The following is a 26,591-nucleotide window of genomic DNA, read 5'->3' as shown; positions in this document are numbered from 1 at the left end:
GCTGGAGTTTAGAAGAATAAGAGATGACACAAAAAAAGAATGGAATTGGACCACCTGGCATCAAACCAGGCACCAGAAACGATAACGGCAACCAGCCCCGTCGCCCCTGCCAAGTCCTCCTTACTAACATCTGGGGGCTTGTACCGAAGTTGGGAGAGCTGTCTCACAGACTAGTTAAGCAAAAGCCTGACATAATCATACTGACAGAATCATACCTAACAGACAATGTCCCGACACCACCATTCCTGAGTATGTCCTTTCTCACTGGCAGGACAGACCCAGCTGTGGTGGTGGCATGGTGGTATACAGTTGGGAGGGAGAGAGTTGCCCTAGAGTCCTGAACATCGACTCTGGACTCTATTAAGTATCATGGCTTCAGGTTAAACATGGGAAAGGAAACCTACTACTGATTACCATGTATTGGCCACCATCAGCTGATGAATCAGTACTCCTCCATGTTGAACATTACTTAGAGGAAGCACTGAGGGTGGCAAGGGCATAGATTATACTCTGTGGGGCGGACTTCAATGTCCATCATCAAGAATGGCTCGGTAGTACCACCACAGACCGAGCTGGCCGGCTCCTAAAAGACATAGATGTTAGACTGGAATTGCAGCAGATAGTGAGGGAACCAACAAGAGGGAAAAATATACTTGACCTCATCCTCACCAATCTGCCTGCTGCAGATGCATCTGTTCATGACAGCATCGGTAGAAGACCATAAGACCATAAGACCATAAGACATAGGAGCGGAAGTAAGGCCATTCGGCCCATCGAGTCCACTCCACCATTCAATCATGGTTCATTTCAACTCCATTTACCCGCTCTCTCCCCATAGCCCTTAATTCCTCGAGAAATCAAGAATTTATCAATTTCTGTCTTAAAGACACTCAACGTCCCGGCCTCCACCGCCCTCTGTGGCAATGAATTCCACAGACCTACCACTCTCTGGCTGAAGAAATTTCTCCTCATCTCTGTTCTAAAGTGACTCCCTTTTATTCTAAGGCTGTGCCCCCGCGTCCTAGTCTCCCCTGCTAATGGAAACAACTTCCCTACGTCCATCCTATCCAAGCCATTCATTATCTTGTAAGTTTCTATTAGATCTCCCCTCAACCTCCTAAACTCCAATGAATATAATCCCACGATCCTCAGACGTTCATCGTATGTTAGGCCTACCATTCCTGGGATCATCCGTGTGAATCTCCGCTGGACCCGCTCCAGTGCCAGTATGTCCTTCCTGAGGTGTGGGGCCCAAAATTGCTCACAGTATTCTAAATGGGGCCTAACTAGTGCTTTATAAAGCCTCAGAAGTACATCCCTGCTTTTATATTCCAAGCCTCTTGAGATAAATGACAACATTACATTTGCTTTCTTAATTACGGACTCAACCTGCAAGTTTACCTTTAGAGAATCCTGGACTAGGACTCCCAAGTCCCTTTGCACTTTAGCATTATGAATTTTGTCACCGTTTAGAAAATAGTCCATGCCTCTATTCTTTTTTCCAAAGTGCAAGACCTCGCACTTGCCCACGTTGAATTTCATCAGCCACTTCTTGGACCATTCTCCTAAACTGTCTAAATCTTTCTGCAGCCTCCCCACCTCCTCAATACTACCTGCCCCTCCACCTATCTTTGTATCATCGGCAAACTTGGCCAGAATGCCCCCAGTCCCATCATCTAGATCGTTAATATATAAAGAGAACAGCTGTGGCCCCAACACTGAACCCTGCGGGACACCACTTGTCACCGGTTGCCATTCCGAAAAAGAACCTTTTATCCCAACTCTGCCTTCTGTCTGACAGCCAATCGTCAATCCATGTTAGTACCTTGCCTCGAATATCATGGGCCCTTATTTTACTCAGCAGTCTCCCGTGAGGCACCTTGTCAAAGGCCTTTTGGAAGTCAAGATAGATAACATCCATTGGCTCTCCTTGGTCTAACCTGTTTGTTATCTCTTCAAAGAACTCTAACAGGTTTGTCAGGCACGACCTCCCCTTACTAAATCCATGCTGACTTGTCCTAATCCGACCCTGCACTTCCAAGAATTTAGAAATCTCATCCTTAACGATGGATTCTAGAATTTTGCCAACAACCGAGATTAGGCTAATTGGCCTATAATTTTCCATCTTTTTTCTTGTTCCCTTCTTGAACAGGGGGGTTACAACAGCGATTTTCCAATCCTCTGGGACCTTCCCTGATTCCAGTGACTTTTGAAAGATCATAACTAACGCCTCCACTATTTCTTCAGCTATCTCCTTTAGAACTCTAGGATGTAGCCCATCTGGGCCCGGAGATTTATCAATTTTCAGACCTTTTAGTTTCTCTAGCACTTTCTCCTTTGTGATGGCAACCATATTCAACTCTGCCCCCTGACTTTCCTGAATTGTTGGGATATTACTCATGTCTTCTACTGTGAAGACTGACGCAAAGTACTTATTAAGTTCCTCAGCTATTTCTTTGTCTCCCATCACTAGATTACCAGCGTCATTTTGGAGCGGCCCAATGTCTACTTTTGCCTCCCGTTTGTTTTTAATGTATTTAAAGAAACTTTTACTATCATTCCTAATGTTACTGGCTAGCCTACCTTCATATTTGATCCTCTCCTTCCTTATTTCTCTCTTTGTTATCACCGCACAGTCCTTGTGGAGACAAAATCCCGTATTCACATTGAGGATACAATTCATCATGTTGCGTGGCACTACCATTGTGCTAAATGGGATATAAACTTCAAACAGATCTAGTAACTCAAGGTTGGGCATCCATGAGGTGCTGTGGGCCATCAGCAGCAGCAGAATTTTATTCAACCACAATCTGCAACCTCATGGCCTGGCGTATCCCCCACTCTACCATTACCACCAAGCCAGGGGATCAACCCGGGTTCAATGAAGAGTGCAGGAGAGCATGTCAGGAACAACATCAGGCATATCAAGAAATTAGGTGCCAACCTGGTGAAGCTAAAACACAGGACTACTTGTGTGCCAAACAGTATAAGCAGCAAGTAATAGACGGAACTAAGCGGTTTCACAACAAATGCACCAGATCTAAGCTCTGCAGTCCTGCCACATCCAGCCATGAATGTGGTCGGCAATTAAACAACTCATTTGAGGAGAATTCTCCACAAATATCCCTATCCTCAATGATGGAAGAGCCCAGAATGTATGTGCAAAAGACAAGGCTGAGGCATTTCCAACAGTCTTCAGCCAGAAGTGCTGAGTGGATGATCCATCTCGGTCTCCTCCAGAGGTCCCCAGCATCACAGATGTCAGTCTTCAGCCGATACGGTTCACTCCACATGATATCAAGAAATGGCTGAAGGCACTGGATGCTGCAGAGATGATGTGCCCTGACAGTATTCCAACAATAGTACTGAAGACTTGGGCTCCAAAACATGCTGCACCCCTCGCCAAGGTGTTCTAGTACAGCTGCAACACTGGCACCTACCTGTCAATGTCCAGGTGTGTCCTGTACACAAGAAACAGGACAAATGCAAACAGGCAATTACAGCCCTATTAGTATACACTCCGTCGTCAGAAAACTGGTGGAAGAAGTCATCAACAGCGCTATCAAGCGGCACTTGCTCAACAATCACCTGCTCACAGATGCTTAGATTGGGTTCCTCCAGGGTCACTCAGCTCCTGACCTCATTACAGCCTTGATTCAAACATGGACAAAAGAGCTGAATACCACACTTAAGAGGTCAGTGACTGCCCTTGATATCAGGGCAATCAAGGAGCCCTAGTTCAACTGGAGTCAATGGAAATCAGGGGGGAAACTCTCCGTTGGCTGGAGTCACATCTGGCACAAAGGAAAATGGTTGTGGTGGTTGGAGATCAATCATCTCATCTCCAGGACATCACTGCAGGAGTTACTAGGCCCAACCATCTTCAGCTGCTTCATCAATGACTTCCCTTCCATCATAAGGTTAGAAGTTGCGGAGACTGCACAATGTTCAGCACCATTCGCAACTCCTCAGGCAATGAAGTAATCCATGTCCAAATGTAGCAAGACCTGGACAATATCCAGGCTCGGGCTGACAAGTGGTATGTTACATTCACACCACACCAGTGCTAGGCAATGACCATCTCCTACAAGAGAGGATCTAATCATCGCCCCTTGACTTTCAATGGCATTCCAATGCTGAATCCCCCACAATCAAATCCCTGGGGTTACCATTGGATAAAAACTGTACTGGACTAGCCATAATAATACTGTGGTCCCAGAGCAGATCAAAGGCTAGAAATCCTATGGTGAGTAACTCACCTCCTGATCCCCAAAGCCTGTCCAACATCTACAAGGCACAAGTCAGGAGTGCAATGGAATACTCTCCACTTGCCTGGATGAGTGCAGCTCCAACAACACTCAAGGTGCTTGATACCATCCAGGACAAAGCAGCCCGCTTGATAGCTCCTCCGTCCACAAACATTCAAACTCTCTACCACTGATGAACAGTGGCAGCTGTGTGTACCATCTACAAGAGGCACTGCAATAACTCGCCAAGGTTCCTAAGACAATGTCTTCTAAACCCATTCACATCTCGAAGAACTAGAGCAGCAGATACCTGGGAACCCCATCACCTGGAGGTTCCCCTCTAAATCACTCACCACCCTGACCTGGAAATATATCGCCGTTGCTTCACTGTCACTGGGGCAACATCCTGTAACTCCCTCCCTAACAGCACAGTGGGTGTACCTACAGCTCAAGGACTGCAGCGATTCAAGAAGATAACCCACCTTCTGAAGGGCAACTTGGGATGAGCAACAAATGCTGGCCTAACCAGCGACGCCCACTTCCTGTCAATGAATAATACAAATTAGAAAACAAGATTGAGGCACAGAAGTTCCTCAGGGGTCTTGACAGGGTGGATGTGTTGAGGATGTTTCCTTTTGTGGAAGAATCAAGAACAAGGGGTAACTATTTAAAAAAAAGGGGTCGCCCATTTAGAACATAGATGAGGACAATTCTTTTTATCAGTGGGTTATGAGTTTTTGGAATCCTCTTCCTCAAGAAGTGAATTTAATTTTTCCTTTCTTATCTATCTTTTTGTCATCCGTTGCTGTTCGATATTCTCTTCCAGTGGAACCAGCATCTTTGAATATTTTTAAGTCATAGCTACATTCTTGATAAGCAATGGGAGGAGAAGATTTCGGGGTAGGCGGGGAGGTAAATGAAGGTAAATTTACAGTCAGATTATCCACAATCTTGAAAGTCCAAGTGGCATACTCCTGCTTTTAAGTTGTATGCCTGTTTTAAAAAATTCATTCATGGGTTGTTGTCGCTGGCTGGGCCAATACTTATTGCCCATCCTTAATTGCCCTTGAACTGAGGGCATGTTAAGAGTCAATCACATTGCTGTGGGTCTGGAGTCTCATGTCGGACAGACCAGGTAAGGAGGGCAAATTTCCTTCCCTAAAGGGCATTAGTGAACCAAATGGTTTTTTACGACAATTGACAATGGTTTCATGGCCACCATTTGGCTTTTAATTCCAGCTTTTTATTCAATTCAACTTTCACCGTCTACCGTGGTGGGATTTGAACCTGGGTCCACAGAGTATTACCCTGGATTTCTGGAATGCTAGTCCAGCAACAATATCATTACGCTGCCTTCTGTTACCTCTTCAAAGAAACTCCAGCAAGTTAAACATGATTTCCCCACAGGAAATCCATGCCGACTTTCCTTAATTAACTACCATATTTTCCATGTGACTAGTAATTTTGTCCCATATTATTGTTTCTCGAAGTTTCCCCACCACCAAAGTTAAGGTGACTCACCTCTTGTTGCTAGGAGTCTGATGGCCTTTGGAGCAAATTATTTATTGTTTTGACAGCATCATTTGTGTAGGCAAGGTTTAATATTAAATTGTGCGCTAAACGTGAACTACAAACCTTGTAATTATACGGTGTGGGAAGAGGGAAACACTTATTCATTAATTTACAGCAGGCACAGAAAACTATTATGGAAACATCCACATTGTACCTGAAGATTAATAAGGCTTTAAAATGAAGCTGGTTTGAGTATGAGATGAAATACTGCAATGTTAATATTATTTATAAAACATGCGTCAGCCAGCATTTATATCAGTTGCTAGGCTTAGCAACAGCCTCTGATGTTTAAACTGCTGGTATTTCAGTGATTGGACTTTGTCAGGCTGTGAGAGCTATTTCATTTCCTGCTCTGTTACCTGAATAGTTTATGTTTCTTATTGTGCTGTAATTTAGCTATAGCAAACCTTTTTAGATCACTAATTTGCATCCCACTTCCAGCTGCATTTGCTGGTATTTTCATACATTGACTTTATGGTAATAAATGCCTTGTGATGGTTCAATTTTTTTACTAATGGTGCTTTAGAGATAAACTGTTGTAATGGTGTTGGTTATAGAATGTGTCTGTAAGTAAAATCATCGTAGTCTTCTGTATGGTAACAGAAAGTCTTTATTATCTACTTGTAAATTTATACATATATTGTAAAATTGCAGGTAAGGAGATATCTCCAGGTCTAGATCTTAATACGTTCCTGCTCAACAACACACTGACCGTAAGGCTGAGTCGTCTGTCTTCTTATATCATGATGTGGCGGTACAGCACTCAGCCCCACGTTAACCCTGTATTTACCAGACCTTTATACAACATTGACCATGTATGTTTTATTATGTTTTAGCCTGTACAAGCAATACATGAAGTTCCACTTCAGTAAAACAATGCGGATAAAAACAGAAAGTGCTGGAAATACAACACTGACATTGATGAGACCATCAATTCACTAGACACGTGCTTTGAGATATGAACAGTGGTTTTAATCTACTTACTACAGAGCCAGCCTGTTAAACGTTGAACTCTCGATGAACTGGTCGGCTTGCTCTGGGCATCGATATTTATACAGCAGTCCAGGGGGAGGAGCCATGGGCGGAGCCAAGGGTGGAGCCCTGTACAAACTCCTAAGCATTCCCAGAGCTACTCCCCCTAGTGGTCGGGCAACGCAACTGCGCTTACCATCGTACGGTCTCATATATATATCACAGTGCGAATTACAGAGTTACATTCACCACAGACATCTGCCCAGCAATGTGGAATATTTCTCAGCTATGTGCCATCCCCAAAAGTAGGACAAATCCAACCCAACAAATTATGTCCTGCCCCTGCATCATTCCACTATTGATCATCAGAAAAGTGCCGGAAAGTGTCGTCGATAGTGATATCAAGTGGCACTTAGCAATGTCCTGCTCACCGATGCTCAGTTTGATTTCTTACAGGGCCAGCAGCTTCTGATTTCATTGGTCCAAATATAGACAACAAAGCTGAAATCAAGAGGTGAGTTGAGAGTGGCTGCCCTTGACATCAAGACCATATATCATAGATTTTACAGTGCAGAAGGAGGCCATTCGGCCCATCGAGTCTGCACCAGCTCTTGGAAAGAGCACCCTACCCAATCCCACACTTCCACCCTATCCCCTTAACCCAGTAACTCCACCCAACACTAAGGGCAATTTTGGACACTAAGGGCAATTTAGCTTGGCCAATCCACCTAACCTGCACATCTTTGGACTGTGGGAGGAAACCGGAGCACCCGGAGGAAACCCATGCACACACGGGGAGAACGTGCAGACTCTGCACAGACAGTGATCCAAGCCAGAATCGAACCTGGGACCCTGGAGCTGTGAAGCAATTGTGCTAACCACTATGCTACCGTGCTGCTCTCAGTAATTGACAGTAATTGACTTATTATGGCATCAAGGAACACTAGCAGGCCTGGTCTAATTGGGAATCAGGGGGAAAGTTCTCCCCTGATTCACAGAATCACAGAATCCTACAGTGCAGAAGAGGTCCCTCAGCCCATCTAGTCTGCACCGATACATAAAAGGCCCTGACCTGCCTACCTAATCCCACTTGCCAGCACATAGAACATAGAACATTACAGCGCAGTACAGGCCCTTCGGCCCACGATGTTGCACCGTCCTGTGATACCCTTCTAAAGTCCCTCTACACTATTCCCTTATCGTCCATATGCCTATCCAAAGACCATTTGAATGCGTTTAGTGTTGGCGAGTCCACTACTGTTGCAGGCAGGGCATCCCACGCCCTTACTACTCTCTGAGTAAAGAATCTACCTCTGACATCTGTCTTATATCTATCTCCCCTCAATTTAAAGCTATGTCCCCTCGTGCTGGACATCACCATCGGAGGAAAAAGGCTCTCGATGTCCACCCTATTTAATCCTCTGATCATCTTGTATGCCTCAATTAAGTCCCCTCTTAACCTTCTTCTCTCTAATGAAAACAGCCTCAAGTCCTTCAGCCTTTCCTCATATGATCTTCCCTCCATACCAGGCAACATTCTTGTAAATCTCCTCTGTACCTTTTCCAAAGCTTCCACATCCTTCCTATAATGTGGCGACCAGAACTGCAAACAATACTCCAAATGCGGCTGCACCAGAGTTTTGTATAACTGCAACATGACCTCATGACTCCGAAACTCAATTCCTCTACCAATAAAAGCTAACACACCGTACGCCTTCTTAACAACCCTCTCAACCTGGGTGGCAACTTTCAGGGATCTATGTACATGGACACCGAGATCTCTCTGCTCATCCACACTACCAAGAATCTTACCATTAGCCCAGTACTCTGCCTTCCTGTTATTCCTTCCAAAATGAATCACCTCACACTTTTCTGCATTAAACTCCATTTGCCACCTGTCAGCTCAGCTCTACAGCTTATCTACGTCCCTCTGTAACTTGTAACATCCTTCTGCACTGTCCACAACTCCACCGACTTTAGTATCATCTGCAAATTTACTCACCCGTCCTTCTACGCCCTCCTCCAGGTCATTTATAAAAATGACAAACAGCAACGGCCCCAAAACAGATCCTTGTGGTACACCACTAGTAACTGGACACCAGTCAGAGCATTTCCCATCTACCACCACTCTTTGTCTTCTATCAGCTAGCCAATTTCTGATCCAAACTGCTAAGTCACCCTGAATCCCATGCCTCTGTATTTTCTGCAATAGCCTACCGTGGGGAACCTTATCAAACGCTTTACTGAAATCCATATACACCACATCAACTGCTTTACCATCATCCACCTGTTTGGTCAACTTCTTGCAGAACTCAATGAGGTTTGTGAGGCACGACCTACCCTTCACAAAACCATGTTGACTATCTCTAATCAAATTATTCCTTTCCAGATGATTATACATCCTATCTCTTATAAACCTTTCCAAGAATTTCCCACAACAGAAGTAAGGCTCACTGGTCTATAGTTACCGGGGTTATCTCTACTCCCCTTCTTGTACAAGGGGACAACATTTGCTATCCTCCAGTCCTCTGGCACTATTCCTGTAGACAAAGATGACTTAAAGATCAAAGCCAAAGGCTCAGCAATCTCCTCCCTAGCTTCCCAGAGAATCCTGGGATAAATCCCATCTGGCCCAGGGGACTTATCTATTTTCACACTTTCCAGAATCGCTAACACCTCCTCCTTATGAACCTCAAGCCCTTCTAGTCCAGTATTCTATCTCAGTATTCTCCTCGACAACTTTGTCTTTTTCCTGTGTGAATACTGACGGAAAATATTCATTTAGCACCTCTCCTATCTCCTCGGACTCTACGCACAACTTCCCACTACTGTCCTTGACTGGCCCTACTCTTACCTTAGTCATTCTTTTATTCCTGACATACCTATAGAAAGCTTTAGGGTTATCCTTGATCCTACCTACCAAAGACTTCTAATGTCCTCGCTTGGCTCTTCTTAGCTCTCTCTTTAGAACCTTCCTAGCTAACTTGTAACTCTCAAACGACCCAACTGAACCATCACGTCTCATCTTCACATAAGCCTCCCTCTTCCTCTTGACAAGTGTTTCAACTGCTTTAGTAACCCATGGTTCCCTCACTCGACCACTTCCTCCCTGCCTAACAGGTACATACTTATCAAGGACACGCAGTAGCTGTTCCTTGAACATGCTCCACATTTCCATTGTGTCCATCCCCTGCAGTTTTCCTCTCCAGGCGATGCATCCTAAGTCTTGCCTCATCGCATCATAATTGCACATGGCTCATAACCTTGAATGTTATGACTTCCCAAGAACTCATCCAGGTACTTTTTAAAGGATGTAAGGCAGCCTGCCTCTACTACTCTCCCAGACAGTGCACTCCAGACCATCACCACCCTCTGGGTAAAAAAGGTTTTCCTCAAATCCCCCCTAAGCCTCCCACCCCTCACTTTGAACTTGTGGCCCCTCGGATCTGACCCTTCAACTAAGTGGAATAGTTGCTCCCTATCCACCCTGTTCATGTCCCTCATAATCTTGTACATCTCAATAAGGTCACCCCCTCAGTCCTCTGCTCCAGAGAAAATAACACAAGCCTATCCAACCCCTCTTTATAACATAAATGTTCCATCCCAGGCAACATCCTGGTGAATCTTCTCTGCACCCCTCCAATGCAATAACATCCTTCCTATAATGCGGCGACTAGAATTGCACAAAGCACTCCAGCTGTGGCCTCACCAAAGTTCTATACAGCTCCATCATGACCTCCCTGGTTTTGTAATCTATGCCCCGATAAACCCAAGTGCCCATATGCCTTTTTCACCACCCTATTAACCTGTCCTTCTGCCTTCAGAGATCTGTGGCCAAACATGCCAAGGTCCCATTGTTCTTCGGAACTTCCCTGTGTCAGATCTTTCGTATTATACTTCTTGTCAAATTACTCCTTCCAAAGTGTATTACTCACTTTTCAGGGTTAAATTCCATCTGCCACTTACCTGCCCATTTGACCATCCCATCTATATCTTCCTGCAGCTGGACACTCAACCTCTCTTAACTGCCCCCTCAAGGGCAATTAAGGATGGCCAATAAATGCTGGCCCAGCCAGCGATGCCCACGTTCCATGAGCGAATTTAAAAAACGCCCGGCCAATATTTGTGTCAACTGCAAACTAACTGATCCTTCCCCCCACATAGTCATCTATGTCATTATAAATGACAAACAGCACGGATCCCTGTGGTTGCCACTGGTCACTGGCTTCCAGACACTAAAGCCACCATCTGTCATCATCCTTTGCCTCTGACCGCTGAGCCAATTATGAACTATCTTATGTAATCACCCTGCATCCCATGTACATTTGCCTTCTTAAGAAGTCTCCCATGTGGGACCTTGTCAAAGGTTTTTCTGAAATCCATGTAAACTACATCAACTGCACTACCCTCATCTACACACTTGGTTATATGCTCAAAAAATTCCATCACATTTGTTCGGTATGACCTCTGACAAAGCCATGCTGACTATACCTGATCAAACCTTGCCTCTCCTTCAGAATCTTCGCCAGTACGTTCCTACCACTGACATGAGACTCACTGGTCTGCAGTTCCCTGGCTTGTCTCTACAAACTTTCTTAAATAGTGAGACCACATTAGCTGTTCTCCAGTCCTCTGGCACCTCCCCTGTGGCCAGAAAGGAATTATAAATTTGGGTCAGAGCCCTGACAATCTCCTCTGTCACCTCCCACAGCATCCTGGGACACAATTCATCCAGACCTGGAGATTTGTCAACGTTTAAGTCCGCCAATACCTTCTCACTGCCTATGACAATTTGCTCAAGAACATTTCTCTCCCGAGTTCCAGATCTACCTCCTCATTGGGTGAAGACAGATGCAAAATTTTCACTCAACATCATACCAATGTCCTCTGGCTCCACAGATTTCCCCATTTGGTCCTTAATGGGCCCTACCCTTTCCCTGGTTATCTTTTTCCCATTGACACACCTATCTTGGGGTTCTCCCTACTTTTACCAGAGCTTTCTAATATCCCTCTCTTTGCTCTCCTAATTGATTTCTTAAGCTCCAACCTGCACTTTCTGTACTCCACTAATCCCTCTGCAGAGTGCCCCACTAGGTGAATTGGACATTCTGAATTCTCCCTCTCTGTACCCGAGCAGGCGCTGGAATGTGGCGACTAGGGGCTTTTCACAGTAACTTCATTGCAGTGTTAATGTCAGCCTACTTGTGACAATAAAGACTATTATTATTATAATATTTAATACTCAATCCACATACAATCAGCTATCATCACGGAAGTGCCCTGGAAAAGCATTTAAAATTATTTTTCTGGCGGAAAGGATAAGGGGCCCTTCTCCAGGCCTGTTTCAGCCTTGGGCTCAATCCTCACCACATCCATGATTGGGATATTGTGTCAATGTGCTCTCCGACAGTTAAAAATGTATGACGGGAAAGTGGGGTGCGACCAATGATGCAATTTCAAGACTCCCATATCAGAAGGACATAAAATTGCTCAGCACTTACAGAACAGAAACTGGCCATTTGGTCCAACTGTTCCATGTTTGTATTTATGCTCCACAAGAGCCTCTTCCCGCAGTAATTCACGTGGCCATTCCATTCATCCTATTCATTTCCCCTTATGCACTTTTTAAATTTCCCCTTAAATGTATCGAGGCCTTACACTACGTACACCAGGTGCTGCGATAATGCTGCTTTCTTTTCTCTGCAACACCTAAAATGCTTCCTTTAGCCAATTTGCAATAAAATGCACCTCACAAATTATCCGGAATTATTAATCTGTTGAAAGTTGCATAATTTGAGATCTTTTCTGCAACATTTCACTTTGATTTAAGAGTTGCAACTTAGCTAGATGTCACACAACGCAGCTGCAGGTCTGGGGAAAGAGTGAGGCTAGTTGGATGTCCCTTTCAAAGTGCTGGCATAGGCACAGTGAATGGAAAGGTGGTGTACATGGCATCTTAACAATGTTAATTATTATTAGCCTGGTAATTTGAGTTTAGACCAACTGACTAAAAACAAGGTCAGGAAAAATAAATCAACCTAATAGTTCGTAGCAGCCGGGCATGAGGGTGGGGTGGGGGGGAGTTGCGGGGAACAGTGTTGGTGGGGTACACAGTGTTTGCTTTCAAAGTTATTCTTTACAGCAAACTAATCTAACCATAAATATTTAATATATTTTGCCGTTTAAAACAGTTAAGGGTATCACAGGAATAAATCTCCACAAAGAAGAATAACAGACAGTAATCACAGCCATTACTCTGCATGATTGCTTAACATATAAATGGTATTTCCAGCTTCATCTGGGTTTCTCAGAATAATAATTACCAGCGAGTCAGTGAATCATGTGATACTTTGATGCCCTGAAAGCAAAAAAATAAAGTGGGATAAAACTGCTCCATTTAGAGCCTTATTAGCATTTCACAGAGTGGCCTTGATGGCAATTTCCCCCTCACTACCATGAACAATTTTCACAAAAAAACAGTACTTTTAGCAGTCTTAATGTGAGGAGAGCCTGGTGGGAGGGCAGTTTGGGGGTGGCGGGGCAGGTTGGTGCAGGAATGGAGACAAGTTTGCAGCCTTATATGGTTGTGCATTTTAAAATAATTTGAATTGTTCTGAGATGTGCATTTTGTCATAGCATCTCGAGCCTCTGCTTGAATTTAGTGCTTCAGTGACCAAATTCTTGCATACTGCCATAGGACTGACACTTAGTCCAGCCAGAGACACAATACACACTTTGCAAAAATAGTCACTATAACCTCTTCCCCCAGAGACATTTGCAATGACACAAATGCATAATGAATTCTCGATCTCTCCATTTTGCAGTGCAAACAATGAAATATGAATCCAATGCTATCTGACAACAGGCATCTACCAATTAAATGAAGTATTGTTGAGATCCTCCTGGCATATCTCAGTTTCTTCATGAAAGTCCAAACAGGTTTTTCCATGTATAAAAATCAGGAAAAACGGAAATTGCTAATGTTATACTGGGAGTCGTCAAAAATCAACACCAGGACAAAATTGGCAGCTAAACATTCCAGGATTTAGATGTTTCAGGCGGGATAGAGGGGGATGTAAAAGGGGTGGCGGAGTTGCTACTGGTCAGGGAGAATATCACAGCTGTACTGCAGGAGGACACTTCAGAGTGCAGCGAGGCTATATGGGTAGAGATCAGGAATAAGAAGGGTGCAGTCACAATGTTGGGGGTTTACTACAGGCCTCCCAACAGCCAGTGGGAGATAGAGGAGCAGATAGGTAGACAGATTTTGGAAAAGAGTAAAAACAACAGAGTTGTTGTGATGGGAGACTTTAACTTCCCCAATCTTGACTGGGACTCACTTAGTGCTAGGGGCTTAGATGGGGCAGAGTTTGTAAGGAGCATCCAGAAGGTCTTCTTAAAACAATACGTAGACAGCCCAACTAGGAAAGGGGCTGTATTAGACCTGGTATTGGGGAATGAGCCCAGCCAGGTGGTAGAACTTTCAGTAGGGGAGCATTTCGGGAACAGTGACCACAATTCAGTAAGTTTTAAAGTGCTGGTGGACAAGGATAAGAGTGGTCCGAGGGTGAATGTGCTAAATTGGGGGAAGGCTAATTATAACAATATTAGGCGGGAACTGAAGAACCGAGATTGAGGGTGGATGTTTGAGGGTAAAACATCCGGAATTCAGGACCGGCTTGTTCCTGTGAGGAAGAAGGATAAATACGGCAAATTTCAGGAACCTTGGATAACGAGAGATATTGTAGACCTCGCAAAAAGAAAAAGGAGGCATTTGTCAGGGCTTGAAGGCTGGGAATAGACGAAGCCTGTGTGGAATATAAGGAAAGTAGGAAGGAACTTAAGCAAGGAGTCAGGAGGGCTAGAAGGAGTCATGAAAGGAAATTGGCTAATAGGGTTAAGGAAAACCCCACGGCTTTTTACACGTCCATAAAAAGCAAGAGGGTAGCCAGGGAAATGGTTGGCCCACTGAAGGATAGGCAAGGGAATCTATGTGTGGAGCCAGAGGAAATGGGCGAGGTAATAAATGAATACTTTACATCAGTATTCACCAAAGAGAAGGAAATGGTGGATGTTGAGTCTGGAGAAGGGTGTGTAGATAGCCTGGGTCACATTGAGATCCAAAAAGACGAAGTGTTGGGCGCTTTGAAACATATTAAGGTAGATAAGTCCCGAGGGCCTGATGGGATCTACCCCAGAATACTGAAGGAGGCTAGAGAGGAAATTGCTGAGGCCATGACAAAAATCTTTGGATCCTCACTGTCTTCAGGTGATGTCCCGGAGGACTGGGGAATAGCCAATGGTGTTCCTTTGTTTAAGAAGGGTAGCAAGGATAAACCAGGGAACTACAGGCCGGTGAGCCTTATGTCAGTGGTAGGGAAATTACTGGAGAGAATTCTACGAGACAGGATCTACTCCCATTTGGAAGCAAATGGACGTATCAGTGAGAGGCAGTATGGTTTTGTGAAGGGGTGGTCGTGTCTCACGAACTTGATAGAGCTTTTCGAAGAGGTCACAAAGATGATTGATGCAGGTAGGGCAGTGGATGTTGTCTATATGGACTTCAGTAAGGCCTTTGACAAGGTGCCTCATGCTAGACTGGTAGAAAAGGTGAAGTCACACGGGATCAGGGGTGAGCTGGCACGGTGGACACATAGGTCATAGAAGGCAGAGAGTAGCAATGGAAGGGTGCTTTTCTAATTGGAGAGCTGTAACTAGTGGTGTTCCGCAGGGATCAGCGCTGGGACCTTTGCTGTTTGTAGTATATATAGATGATTTGGAGGAAAATGTAACTGGTCTGATTAGTAAGTTTGCAGACGACACAAAGGTTGGTGGAATTGCGGATAGCGATGAAGACTGTCAGAGGATACAGCAGGATTTAGATCATTTGGACACTTGGGCGGAGAGATGGCAGATGGAGTTTAATCCGGACAAATGTGAGGTAATGCATTTTGGAAGGTCTAATGCAGGTAGGGAATATATAGTGAATGGAGAACTCTAAAGCGTATTGAAAGTCAGAGAGGTCTAGATGTGCAGGTCCACACGTCACTGAAAGGGGCAACACAGGTGGAGAGGTTAGTCAAGAAGGCATCCGGCATGCTTGCCTTCATTGGCCGGGGCATTGAGTATAAAAATTGGCAAGTCATGTTGCAGCTGTGTAGAACCTTAGTTAGACCACACTTGGAGGCCATGACAAAAATCTTTGGATCCTCACTGCCTTCAGGTGATGTCCCGGAGGACTGGGGAACAGCCAATGTTGTTCCTTTGTTTAAGAAGGGTAGCAAGGATAAACCAGGGAACTACAGGCCAGTGAGCACACTTGGAGTATAGTGTTCAATTCTGGTCGCCACACTACCAGAAGGATGTGGAGGATTTAGAGAGGTCCAGAAGAGATTTACCAGGATGGTGCCTGGTATGGAAGGCATTAGCTATGAGGAGCGGTTGAATAAACTCGGTTTGTTCTCACTGGAACCACTGGAATGGGGTGACCATAACCTCAGCTCTGCAGCTATGGGTGGTAATGACTTGACCCTCACACAAAATGTTTGAATGAGATGCAACAACTACTTCTCATTTTATTCGTCCTCACAGGCCAAATTTTAAACTAAAATTAAATAAGTCCGGCTGATGTTACAGTTTTGCCCAAGATGACATTACAGCAGACGAAACATCACCAAATTACAAAGAACAAAGAAAAGTACAGCACAGGAACAGGCCCTTCGGCTCTCCAAGCCCGTGCCGACCATGCTGCCTGTCTACACTACAGTCTTCTACACTTCCTGGGTCCGTATCCCTCTATTACCACCCTATTCATGTATTTGTCAAGATGCCCCTTAAACGTCACTATCGTCCCTGCTTCCACCACCTCCTCTGGCAGCGAGTTCCAGACACCCACTACCCTCTGTGTAAAAAACTTGCCTCGTACATCTCCTCTAAACCTTGCCCTTTGCACCTTAAACCTATGGCCCCTAGTAATTGACCCCTCTACCCTGGGGAAAAGTCTCTGCCTATCCACTCTGTCTATGCGCCTCATAATTTTGTAGACCTCTATCAGGTCGCCCTTCAACCTCCTTCGTTCCAATGCAGCAAACCAAGTTTATTCAACCTCTCCTCATAGCTAATGCCCTCCATACCAGGCAACATTGTGGTAAATCTCTTCTGCACCCTCTCTAAAGCTTCCACATCCTTCTGGTAGTGTGGCGACCAGAATTGAACATTATACTCCTTGTGTGGCCTAACTAAGGTTCTACACAGCTGCAACATGACTTGCCAATTTTTATACTCAATGCCTGGCCAATGAAGGCAAGCATGCCGTATGCCTTCTTGACTACCTTCTCCACCTGTATTGTCCCTTTCAGTGATCTGTGGACCTGTACACTAGCTCTCTCTGATTGTCAATACTCTTGAGGGTTCTACCATTCACTGTATATTCCCTACCTGTATTAGACCTTCCAAAATATATTACCTCACATTTGTTCGGATTAAACTCCATCTGCTATCTCGCCGCCCAAGTCTCCAAACGATCTAAATCCTGCTGTATCCTCTGACAGTCCTCATCGCTATCCGCAATTCCACCAACCTTTGTGTCGTCCGCAAACTTACTAATCAGTCCAGTTACATTTTCCTCCAAATCATTTATATACTACGAACAGCAAAGGTCCCAGCACTGATCCCTGCAGAACACCACTGGTCACAGCCCTCCAATAAGAAATGCACCCTTCCATTGATACTATCTGCCTTCTATGAACTAGCCAGTTCTGTATCCATCTTGCCAGCTCAACTCTGATCTCATGTGACTTTATGTTTTGTACCAGTCTGCCAAGAGGGACCTTGTCAAATGCCTTACTGAAGTCCATATAGACAACATCCACTGCCCTACCTGCATCAATCATCTTTGTGACCTCCATCGAAAAACTCTATCAAGTTAATGAGACACGACCTGCCGTTCACAAAACCATGCTGCCTCTTGGTAATACGTCCACTTGATTCCAAATGGGAGTAGATCCTGTCTCGAAGAATTAGCTCCGGTAATTTCCCTGCCACTGACGTACGGTTCACCGGCCTGTAGTTCCCTGGTTTATCCTTGCTACCCTTCTTAAACAAAGGAACAACATTGGCTATTCTCCAGTCCTCCGGGGCATCACCTGAAGACAGTGGGGATCCAAAGATTTCTGTCAAGGCCTCAGCAATTTCGTCTCTAGCCTCCTTCAGTATTTTGGGGTAGATCCCATCAGGCCCTGGGGACATATCCACCTTAATATCTTTCAAGATGCTCAACACATCGTCTTTTTGGATCTCAATGTGACCCAGGCTATCTACACACCCTTCTCCAGACTCAACATCCACCAATTCATTATCTTTGGTGAATACTGATGTAAAGTATGCAAGGGGCTGTTTAGCACAACGCTAAATTGCTGGCTTTGAAAGCAGGCCAAGCAGGCCAGCAGCACGGTTCGATTCCCATAACAGCCTCCCTGAACAGGCGCCGGAATGTGGCGACTAGGGGCTTTTCACAATAACTTCATTTGAAGCCTACTCGTGACAATAAGCGATTTTCATTTTCAAAGTATTCATTTAGCACCTCGCCCACTCCCTCTGGCTCAACACATGGACTCCCTCCCCTGTCCTTCAGTGGGCCCACCCTTTCCCTGGCTACCCTCTTGCTTTTTATGTGCGTGTAAAAAGCATTAACCCTATTTGCCAATGACTTTTTGTGCCCTCTTTTAGCCCTGCTGACTCCTTGCTAAAGTTCCTTCCTACTTTCCTTATATTCCACACAGACTTCATCTGTTCCAGCCTTCTAGCCCTGACAAATGCCTCCTTTTTCTTTTTGACGAGGCCAACAATATCTCTCGTTAACCAAGGTTCCCGATATTCGCCAGATTTATCCTTCTTCCTCACAGGAACACGCCGGTCCTGAATTCCTTTCAACTGACACTTGAAAGCCTCCCACATGTCAGATGTTGATTTACCCTCAAACATCCGCCCCCAATCTATGTTCTTCAGTTCCCGCCTAATATTGTTATAATTAGCCTTCTCCCAACTTAGCACATTCACCCTCGGACCACTCTTATCCTTGTCCACCAGCACTTTCAAACTTACTGAATTGTGGTCACTGTTCCCGAAATGCTCCCCCACTGAAACTTCTACCACCTGGCCAGGCTCATTCCCCGATAACAGGTCCAGTACAGCCCCTTCCCTAGTTGAACTATCTACATATTGTTTTAAGAAGCCTTCCTGGATGCTCCTTACAAACTCTGCCACGTTCAAGCCCCCTGCACTAAGTGAGTCCCAGTCAAAAGTGGGGAAATTAAAGTTTTCCATCACAACAACCCTGTTGCTTTTACTCCTTTCCAAAATCTGTCTACCTATTTGCACATCTATCTCCCACTGGCTGGTGGGAGGCCTGTAGTAAACCCCCAACATTATTCCTGATCTCTGCCCATATAGCATTGCTGTCCTCTGAGGTGTCCTCCCACAGTACAGCTGTGATATTCTCCCTAACCAGTAGCGCAACACCTCCACACCTTTTAGATCCCCCTCTATCCCGCCTGAAACATCTAAATCCTGGAATGTTTAGCTGCCAATCCTGTCCTTCACTCAACCAGGTCTCTGTAATGGCAACAACATCATAGTTCCAAGTACTAATCCAGGCTCTAAGTTCATCTACCTTACCTGTTATACTTCTTGCATTAGATCATATGCACTTCAGGCCACCACCCCCGCTGTGTTCAGCAACATCTCCCTGTCTGCTCTTCCTCAGAGCCATACTGGCCCTATTCCCTAGTTCTTCCTAAATGTTTTCACTTTCTGACCTATTGCTCCGTTACCCATCCCCCTGCCATACTAGTTTAAACTCTCCCGTGTGACACCAGCAAACCTCGCGGCCAGGATATTTATGCCTCTCCAGTTTAGATGCAACCTGTCCTTCTTATACAGGTCACATCTGCCCCGGAAGAGCTCCCAGTGGTCCAGATAACTGAAACCCTCCCTCCTACACCAGCTGTTTAGCCATGTGTTTAGCTGCTCTGTCTTCCTATTTCTAGCCTCACTGGCACGTGGCACAGGGAGTAATCCCAAGATTACAACCCTTGAGGTCCTGTCTTTTAACTTTCTGCCTAGCTCCCTGAACTCCTGCTGCAGGACCTCATTCCCCTTCCTGCCGATGCTGTTAGTACCAATATGTAACACAACCTCTGCCTGTTTGCCCTCCCCCTTCAGGATGTCCACCCAAGTCATTAATATACATTGGAAATTGTTGGGGCATAAGGATCGAGCCTTTTGGCACCCCACTAGTTACATCTTGCCAACCAGAAAAAGACTCATTTATCCCGACTCTGCCTTCTGTCGGTTAGCCAGTCTTCTATCCAAGCTGATAAATTACTCCTAATTCCATGTGATCTTGCTTGTGCATTATACTTTTATGTGACGCCTTATCAAATGCCTTCTGGAAGTCCAGCTATATTACATCTACAAGATGCCCAATTATCCACTTGGTTTGTTGCATCTTCAAAGTACTCTGGAAAATTAGTCAAATACAATCTACCCTTCATAAAACCATGTCGACTCTGATTGATTACGTTTTGACTTTCTAAATGTTCTGTTATTATTTCCTTAATGGATTCAAACAATTTCCTAATGACAGATGTTAAACTAATTGGTCTATATTTTCCTACTTTCTGCCTGCCTCCCCTTTTGAATAAGGGTGTTACATTAGTATTTTCACAATACACTGGAATCTTTCCCACATCCACAGATTTTTGGATTATTATAACCAATGGAACCACTATCTCCGCTGCCACTTCCTTGAAGACCCTATGGCATACGCCATCAGGCCCTGGGGACTTGTCTGCCATCAGTCCCAATAGTTTGTTTAATACTTTTTCCTTATTGATGATGATTGTTCTAAGTTCTTCCCTTTCTATTACCTCTGCATTATCTGTTACTATTGGTACGGTACTAGTGTCCTCCATCATGAAAACTGAGGCAAACTTTGATTCAGCATCTCTGCTATTTCAGTGTTCCTGAACACTGAAACTCCTCCGTCTCATCTGCCAAAGGACCACATTCATTTTAGCTACTCTATTCCCTTTCATATATTTTTAGTAGCATTTACATTTTTTGTGCTAGTTTTCTTTAACAATTTACCTTTGCTCTTTTTATTGCTTTTTTAGTAAACCTTTGTTGATCTTTAAAAGTTTCCCAATCTTCCAGCCTGCCACTAGCCTTTGCAATATGGCGTGCCGTAATGAACTCCAATTGGCTTTATTGGTTGGCCAATTGGAGTATGAGCTCCCTCAATGATAGCTCATTGAGAGGGCCCATATAATCACCTGTGTAGGCTTTGTGAGCCAGTCTTAAGTTGACTGGACTGCTGGCAGCACTGTTTGTAGCATATTCGGTTGTGGACGCAAAAAGACCCAGTTTTAGCCAAGATGAAGCATTTACTGCTAACAGTGGAACTGGAAAGACCAGTGGAGCCCCAGATGCACCCATATTGGAGCAGAAGGGACCAAATAGCCGTAGAAGACGGTATCCTATTATGGGGAGCCCGGGTAATCATCCCAGCTCAGGGCCGTCAGGCAATCTTAACCGAGTTACATCACGGACACCCAGGGGTGTCTAAAATGAAGATGCTAGCTTGAAGCTACGTTTGGTGGCCAGATTTGGACACAGACATAGCAGCCTTGGTACGTCGGTGCCAGGAGTGCCAACAGGGACAAAGAGTGCCACCAGCGGCGCCATTGCACCCGTGGGAATGGCCAAGCAGACTGTGGACCCGTCTGCATATTGACCACGCCGGCCCTTTCATGGGCTCAATGTTTTTGGTGATAGTGGACGCCCACTCCAAATGGTTGGACGTCCACCGGGTAAACACGGCAAGCACAGCATCGACAATTGAAAAGCTCAGGGCCTCGTTTGCAACACATGGACTTCTGGAGGTATTGGTGTCGGAAAACGGAACGGCATTCACAAGTGGGGAATTTGGAAAATTCCTGAAGGAAAACGGAGTCCGTCACATCAAAACGGCCCCTTACCATGCAGCGACGAACGCAGAGAGAGTGGTCCAGACACTTAAAGCGGGACTCAAGAAGCAGCCGGCAGCGTCAATGGACACAAAGCTCTCCCGCTGGCTGTTTGATTACAGGACCACACCGCATTCCACAATGGGCATACCGGCAGCTGAACTCTTAATGGGAAGGCGGCTGCGAACGAGGCTGAGTCTCCTTTTCCCAAATTTAACGTGGAAAGTGGAGAAACAACAGGAGGCCCAACGCAGGGGGCACGATAATAGTCGGCAGCAGAGACATTTCCAGGGGGTGTACCGGTTTGGGTCAAGAATTATGGGAATGGACCAACGTGGGTCAAAGGCACGGTAAAGTCCCAAACAGGGCCCTTATCCTATGAGGTTTCAATAGGAGGTAAGGTGCTGAAGAAACACCTAGACCAAATAAGGGCAGCGGAACCACACCTGGAGGCAGGCGAAGCAGGACCGCCTCGAGCTGGGATAGCCCAGTTGAAAAGGATACCCACACCCCAGCCCCGAGCAATTTCTCCAGACCCCGTCATCCAGTCGTCAGAGTCGGAGATGGACACGCTCGACGAGGCCGCCGCGACACCTCTCCCCAAGGAGGAGGAAGAACAACTCCCAAGGAGGTCGTCAAGGAAAAGACGGGCACCTATAAGGTACACCCCGCCCACTTCGGAGAACGACCCGGCGGACGACACAGAGGTGACAGACCCAGACATGAGGAGCAGGAAGAAGCTCAGAGGAATGCCAGCTGGCAGGAATTCCTCGGACCTTGGTGGGGAGGGGTGTAATGAACTCCAATTGGCTTTATTGGTTGGCCGATTGGAGTATGAGCTCCCTCAATGATAGCCCATATAATCACCTGTGTAGGCTTTGTGAGCCAGTCTTTAGTTGACTGGACTGCTAGCAGCACTGTTTGTAGCTGCTCCTGTAATATCGTTATTGTAAATAAATATTCGTGTGGTGACGGAACTCCTGCCTCCCATGGATTACTACATGTGCCTTAGTTTTTGTTGATACATTGAAGAAGGCTCAGAACTCATCTACTAGATTGATAGCAAACCTGAGAGGGTACATCCATCAGGCTGGAGCTCTTTTCTCAATTACAAAAGATAACGCTGAAGGGTGACCTGATAAAGAACTTTAATATTATGAAAGTGTTTGACAGGAAAGGTGTAGAAAAGCTTTTTCCATTTATAAACAAGACCAACATAGTCACCAGTAAATCCAAAAGGAAATTCTTGACCTGGGGAGTGGAACTCACCAGCACAGGCAGTAGTTAGCAAACAGTGGTTAGCATACATGCAGTTAGGTGGAAATTAAATCAACTCACATAGGGTGTGTTGAATGAGTTAGATGAAGAAGAGTGAGAGGATATTCATGTGGAACATAAATATCAGCAAAATACTGCTGGGACAAATGGTCTATTTCAGTGTTGTAAATAGTCATAGAATTTTACAGCACAGAAGGAGGTCCTTCAGCCCATCGTGTCTGTGCCAGTCATCAAGCACCTATCTATTCTAATCCCATTTTCCAGCACTTTGTCTGTAGCCTGGCATGGGCTATAGCGTTTCAAGTGCTCATTTAAATGCTTCTTTAATGTTGTGAGGATTCCCGCCTCTATTACCCTTTCAGGCAGTGAGTTCCAGATTCCCACCATCCTCTGGGTTATAAATGTTTTTTCCACAAATGCCCACTAAATCTCCTGCCCCTTACCTTAAATCTATTCCCCCCTGGTTGTTAACCCCTCAACTGAGGGGAAAGATTTCTTCCTATCTACCCTTTATAATTTTGTACACCTCAGTCAAGTCCCCTCTCAGCCTTCCACTGTTATTTGTTATTTATGTTAATGATTTGGATGAGAATTTAGGAGGCATGGTTAGTAAGTTTGCAGATGAAGCCAAGATTGGTGGCATAGTATACAGTGAAGAAAGGTATTGAGGGCTGCAACAAGATCTTGATCAATTGGGCCAGTGGGCCCATGAAGAGCAGATGGAGTTTAATTTAGATAAATGTGGTGATGCATTTTTGTAGATCGATTCGGGTCACAACCTACTCAGTTAATGGCAGGGTGTTGGGGAAGGTTGTAGAGCAAAGAGATCTAGGAGTGCATGGTCATAGCTCCTTGAAAATGGAGTCACAGGTGGACAGGGTGGTGAAGAAGGCATTTGACATGCTTGGTTTCATTGGTCAGAACATTGAATACAGGAGTTGGGACATCCAGTTGAAGTTGTACAAGACATTAGTAAGGCCACACTTGGAATACTGTGTATAGTTCTGGTCATGCTACTATGGAAAAGATATTTTAAACTAGAAAGAGTGCAGAAAAGATTTACCAGGATGGTACCGGGACCTGATGGTTTGAGTTATCCCAGACTGGGACTTTGTTCCCTGCAGCGTAGGAGGCTTAGGGGTGAATTTGATCTAGTATAGAGGTCTATAAAATAATGAGGGGCATAGATAAGGTAGATAGTCAACAGCTTTTCCCAAAGATAAGGCAATCTAAAACTAGAGGGCGTAGCTTTAAGATGAGAGGGGAGAGATACAAAAGGGTCAAGAGGGGCAATTCTTTCACACAGAGGGTGGTGAATGTCTGGAACGAGCTGCCAGAGGCAGTAGTGGAGGCGAGTTAAATTTTGCCTTTTAAAAAGCATTTAGACAGTTATATGGGTAAGATGGGTACAGAGGGATAAGGGCCAAATGCGGGCAATTGGGACTAACTGGGTGGCATGGACAAGTTGGGCCAAAGGGCCTGTTTCTATGCTGTAAACCTCTATGACTCTTCTCTGCTCGAGTCAAAAGAACCATTGAATGCAAATTGTTCATTGGCGTATAGATCATGAATCAGAATGGTGTTAATTTTTCAAATAGTGGCATATTACCGATCAAATACTAGACATTTGCAGGAATTTTATACTGAGAACAATCTTAAATGCAGATTTGTGATTAAAATTTCAGAATAACCCGATTAACAATGCAGTTTGTGTGAAGTAAATGCCTTGTGATGACATTTCCCTGGCATCATAATTTTTGTTTAAAGAATAAAAAATGTTGCGTCATTCTACAGGCCAAAGTGATGTGAGGCTCCTATCTCACAATTACATTGTGACATAAATTCATTTGGCAGCATTAATTATACATTAAGACTTAAGTGGTTCTAATACCATCTACTTGTTCACCAGCTGTAGCATAATGGTTGTGGAAGCTGCAGCTTTCATCAGTGACATTCATAAATCAGAAACTGCCAGAGGGTCAGGCATATTTTGAAGAATGCTGCTTTTATGAAAGACACACATTTATGTTGCTGTTTTGTCATGCTTCTTAGAATTATCACAAAATGTTTCACATGCAATTCATTACTTTGAAGTGTAGTATCTGTTGCTCAATGGGCCAATAGCAACTACCATCATAATTAGCCACCTTCATACTTTCAAATGTTCACCCCATTTCTCAACCTCTTCCTTCCTCAGGTGCTTGAACAGAATAGATCCACTGAACTCTGAACTAGGTTGCATCTTCTGGTATTTTTAAAAATTAGTTATGATGGTGTGGGCAGCAATGATAAGGCCACATGTATTGCCCATCTGTACTTGGCCTGCAAAAGCTGTGGTGCGAAGAAAAACAGACTTGCACTTATGTAATGCTTTTCATGGCCTCCAAAGTGTTTTACAGTCAACAAAGTACTTTTGAAGGTACTGTAGCGCAAGTGGATAGCACTGTGGCTTCACAGCGTCAGGGTCCCAGGTTCGATTCCCTGCTAGGTCACTGCCTGAGCGGAGTCTGCACGTTCTGCCCATGTCTGTGTGGGCTTCCTCCAGGTGCTCCGGTTTCCTTCCACAGTCCAAAGACGTGCAGGTCAGGTGCATTGGCCATGATAAATTGCCCTCAGTGACCAAAAAGGTTAGGAGGGGTTATTAGGTTACGGGGATAGGGTGGAAGTGAGGGCTTAAGTGGGTCGGTACAGACTCGATGGGCCGAATGGCCTCCTTCTGCACTGTATGTTCTATGCACTGCGACAGTGTAGGAAAATGCAGCAGCTAATTTGCATACAACAAGATCTTTTCTCAAGGGCAATTATGGATGAGCAGTGAATGTCGGTTTTGCTAGCAAGGCTTATGTTCCACAAAAGAATAAGATCAAAAGACCATAAGACATAGGAGCAGAATTAGGCCACTCGGCCCATCGTGTCTGCTCCACAATTCAATCCTGGCTGATATTTTCTCATTCCCATTCTCCTGCCATCTCCCCATAACGCCTGATCCCCTTATTAATTAAGAACCTTTATCTGTCTTAAAGACACTCAGTGATTTGGCCTCCACAGCCTTCTGCGGCAAAGAGTTCCACAGATTCATCACCCTCTGGCTGAAGAAATTCCCCCTCATCTCTTTGAAGGGATCATCCCATTAGTCTGAGATTGTGTCCTCTGCATCCTCTCCATGTCCACTCTATCCAGGCCTCGCAGTATCCGGTAAGAATAAGGCAAGAAGACTCCACGAACAGCAATGAAATTTGACAGGATAATCTGTTTCGCTGATGTTGACAAGGGGATAAATGCTGGCCATAACACGGCTGAGAACTCACCGTTTCTTCTTCAAAGTTGTCCCACAGGAACCTTTCCATCCATGGAAGGGAGATAGGACTGTGGTTTAAAAGACATGGGGCTGAACTTTCTGGCTGTCATGGCCGGGGAGACCTTCTCATGCCGCCAAGCGAACCCCCCCCCCATTCCCTGGTGGTGGAGGCTGTGAACCACACAAGACCGCCACAGA

Source organism: Scyliorhinus canicula, chromosome 6, assembly GCF_902713615.1.
Source record: "Scyliorhinus canicula chromosome 6, sScyCan1.1, whole genome shotgun sequence".
Lineage (NCBI taxonomy): Eukaryota > Metazoa > Chordata > Chondrichthyes > Carcharhiniformes > Scyliorhinidae > Scyliorhinus > Scyliorhinus canicula.
Note: the sequence above shows the minus strand (reverse complement) of the source record.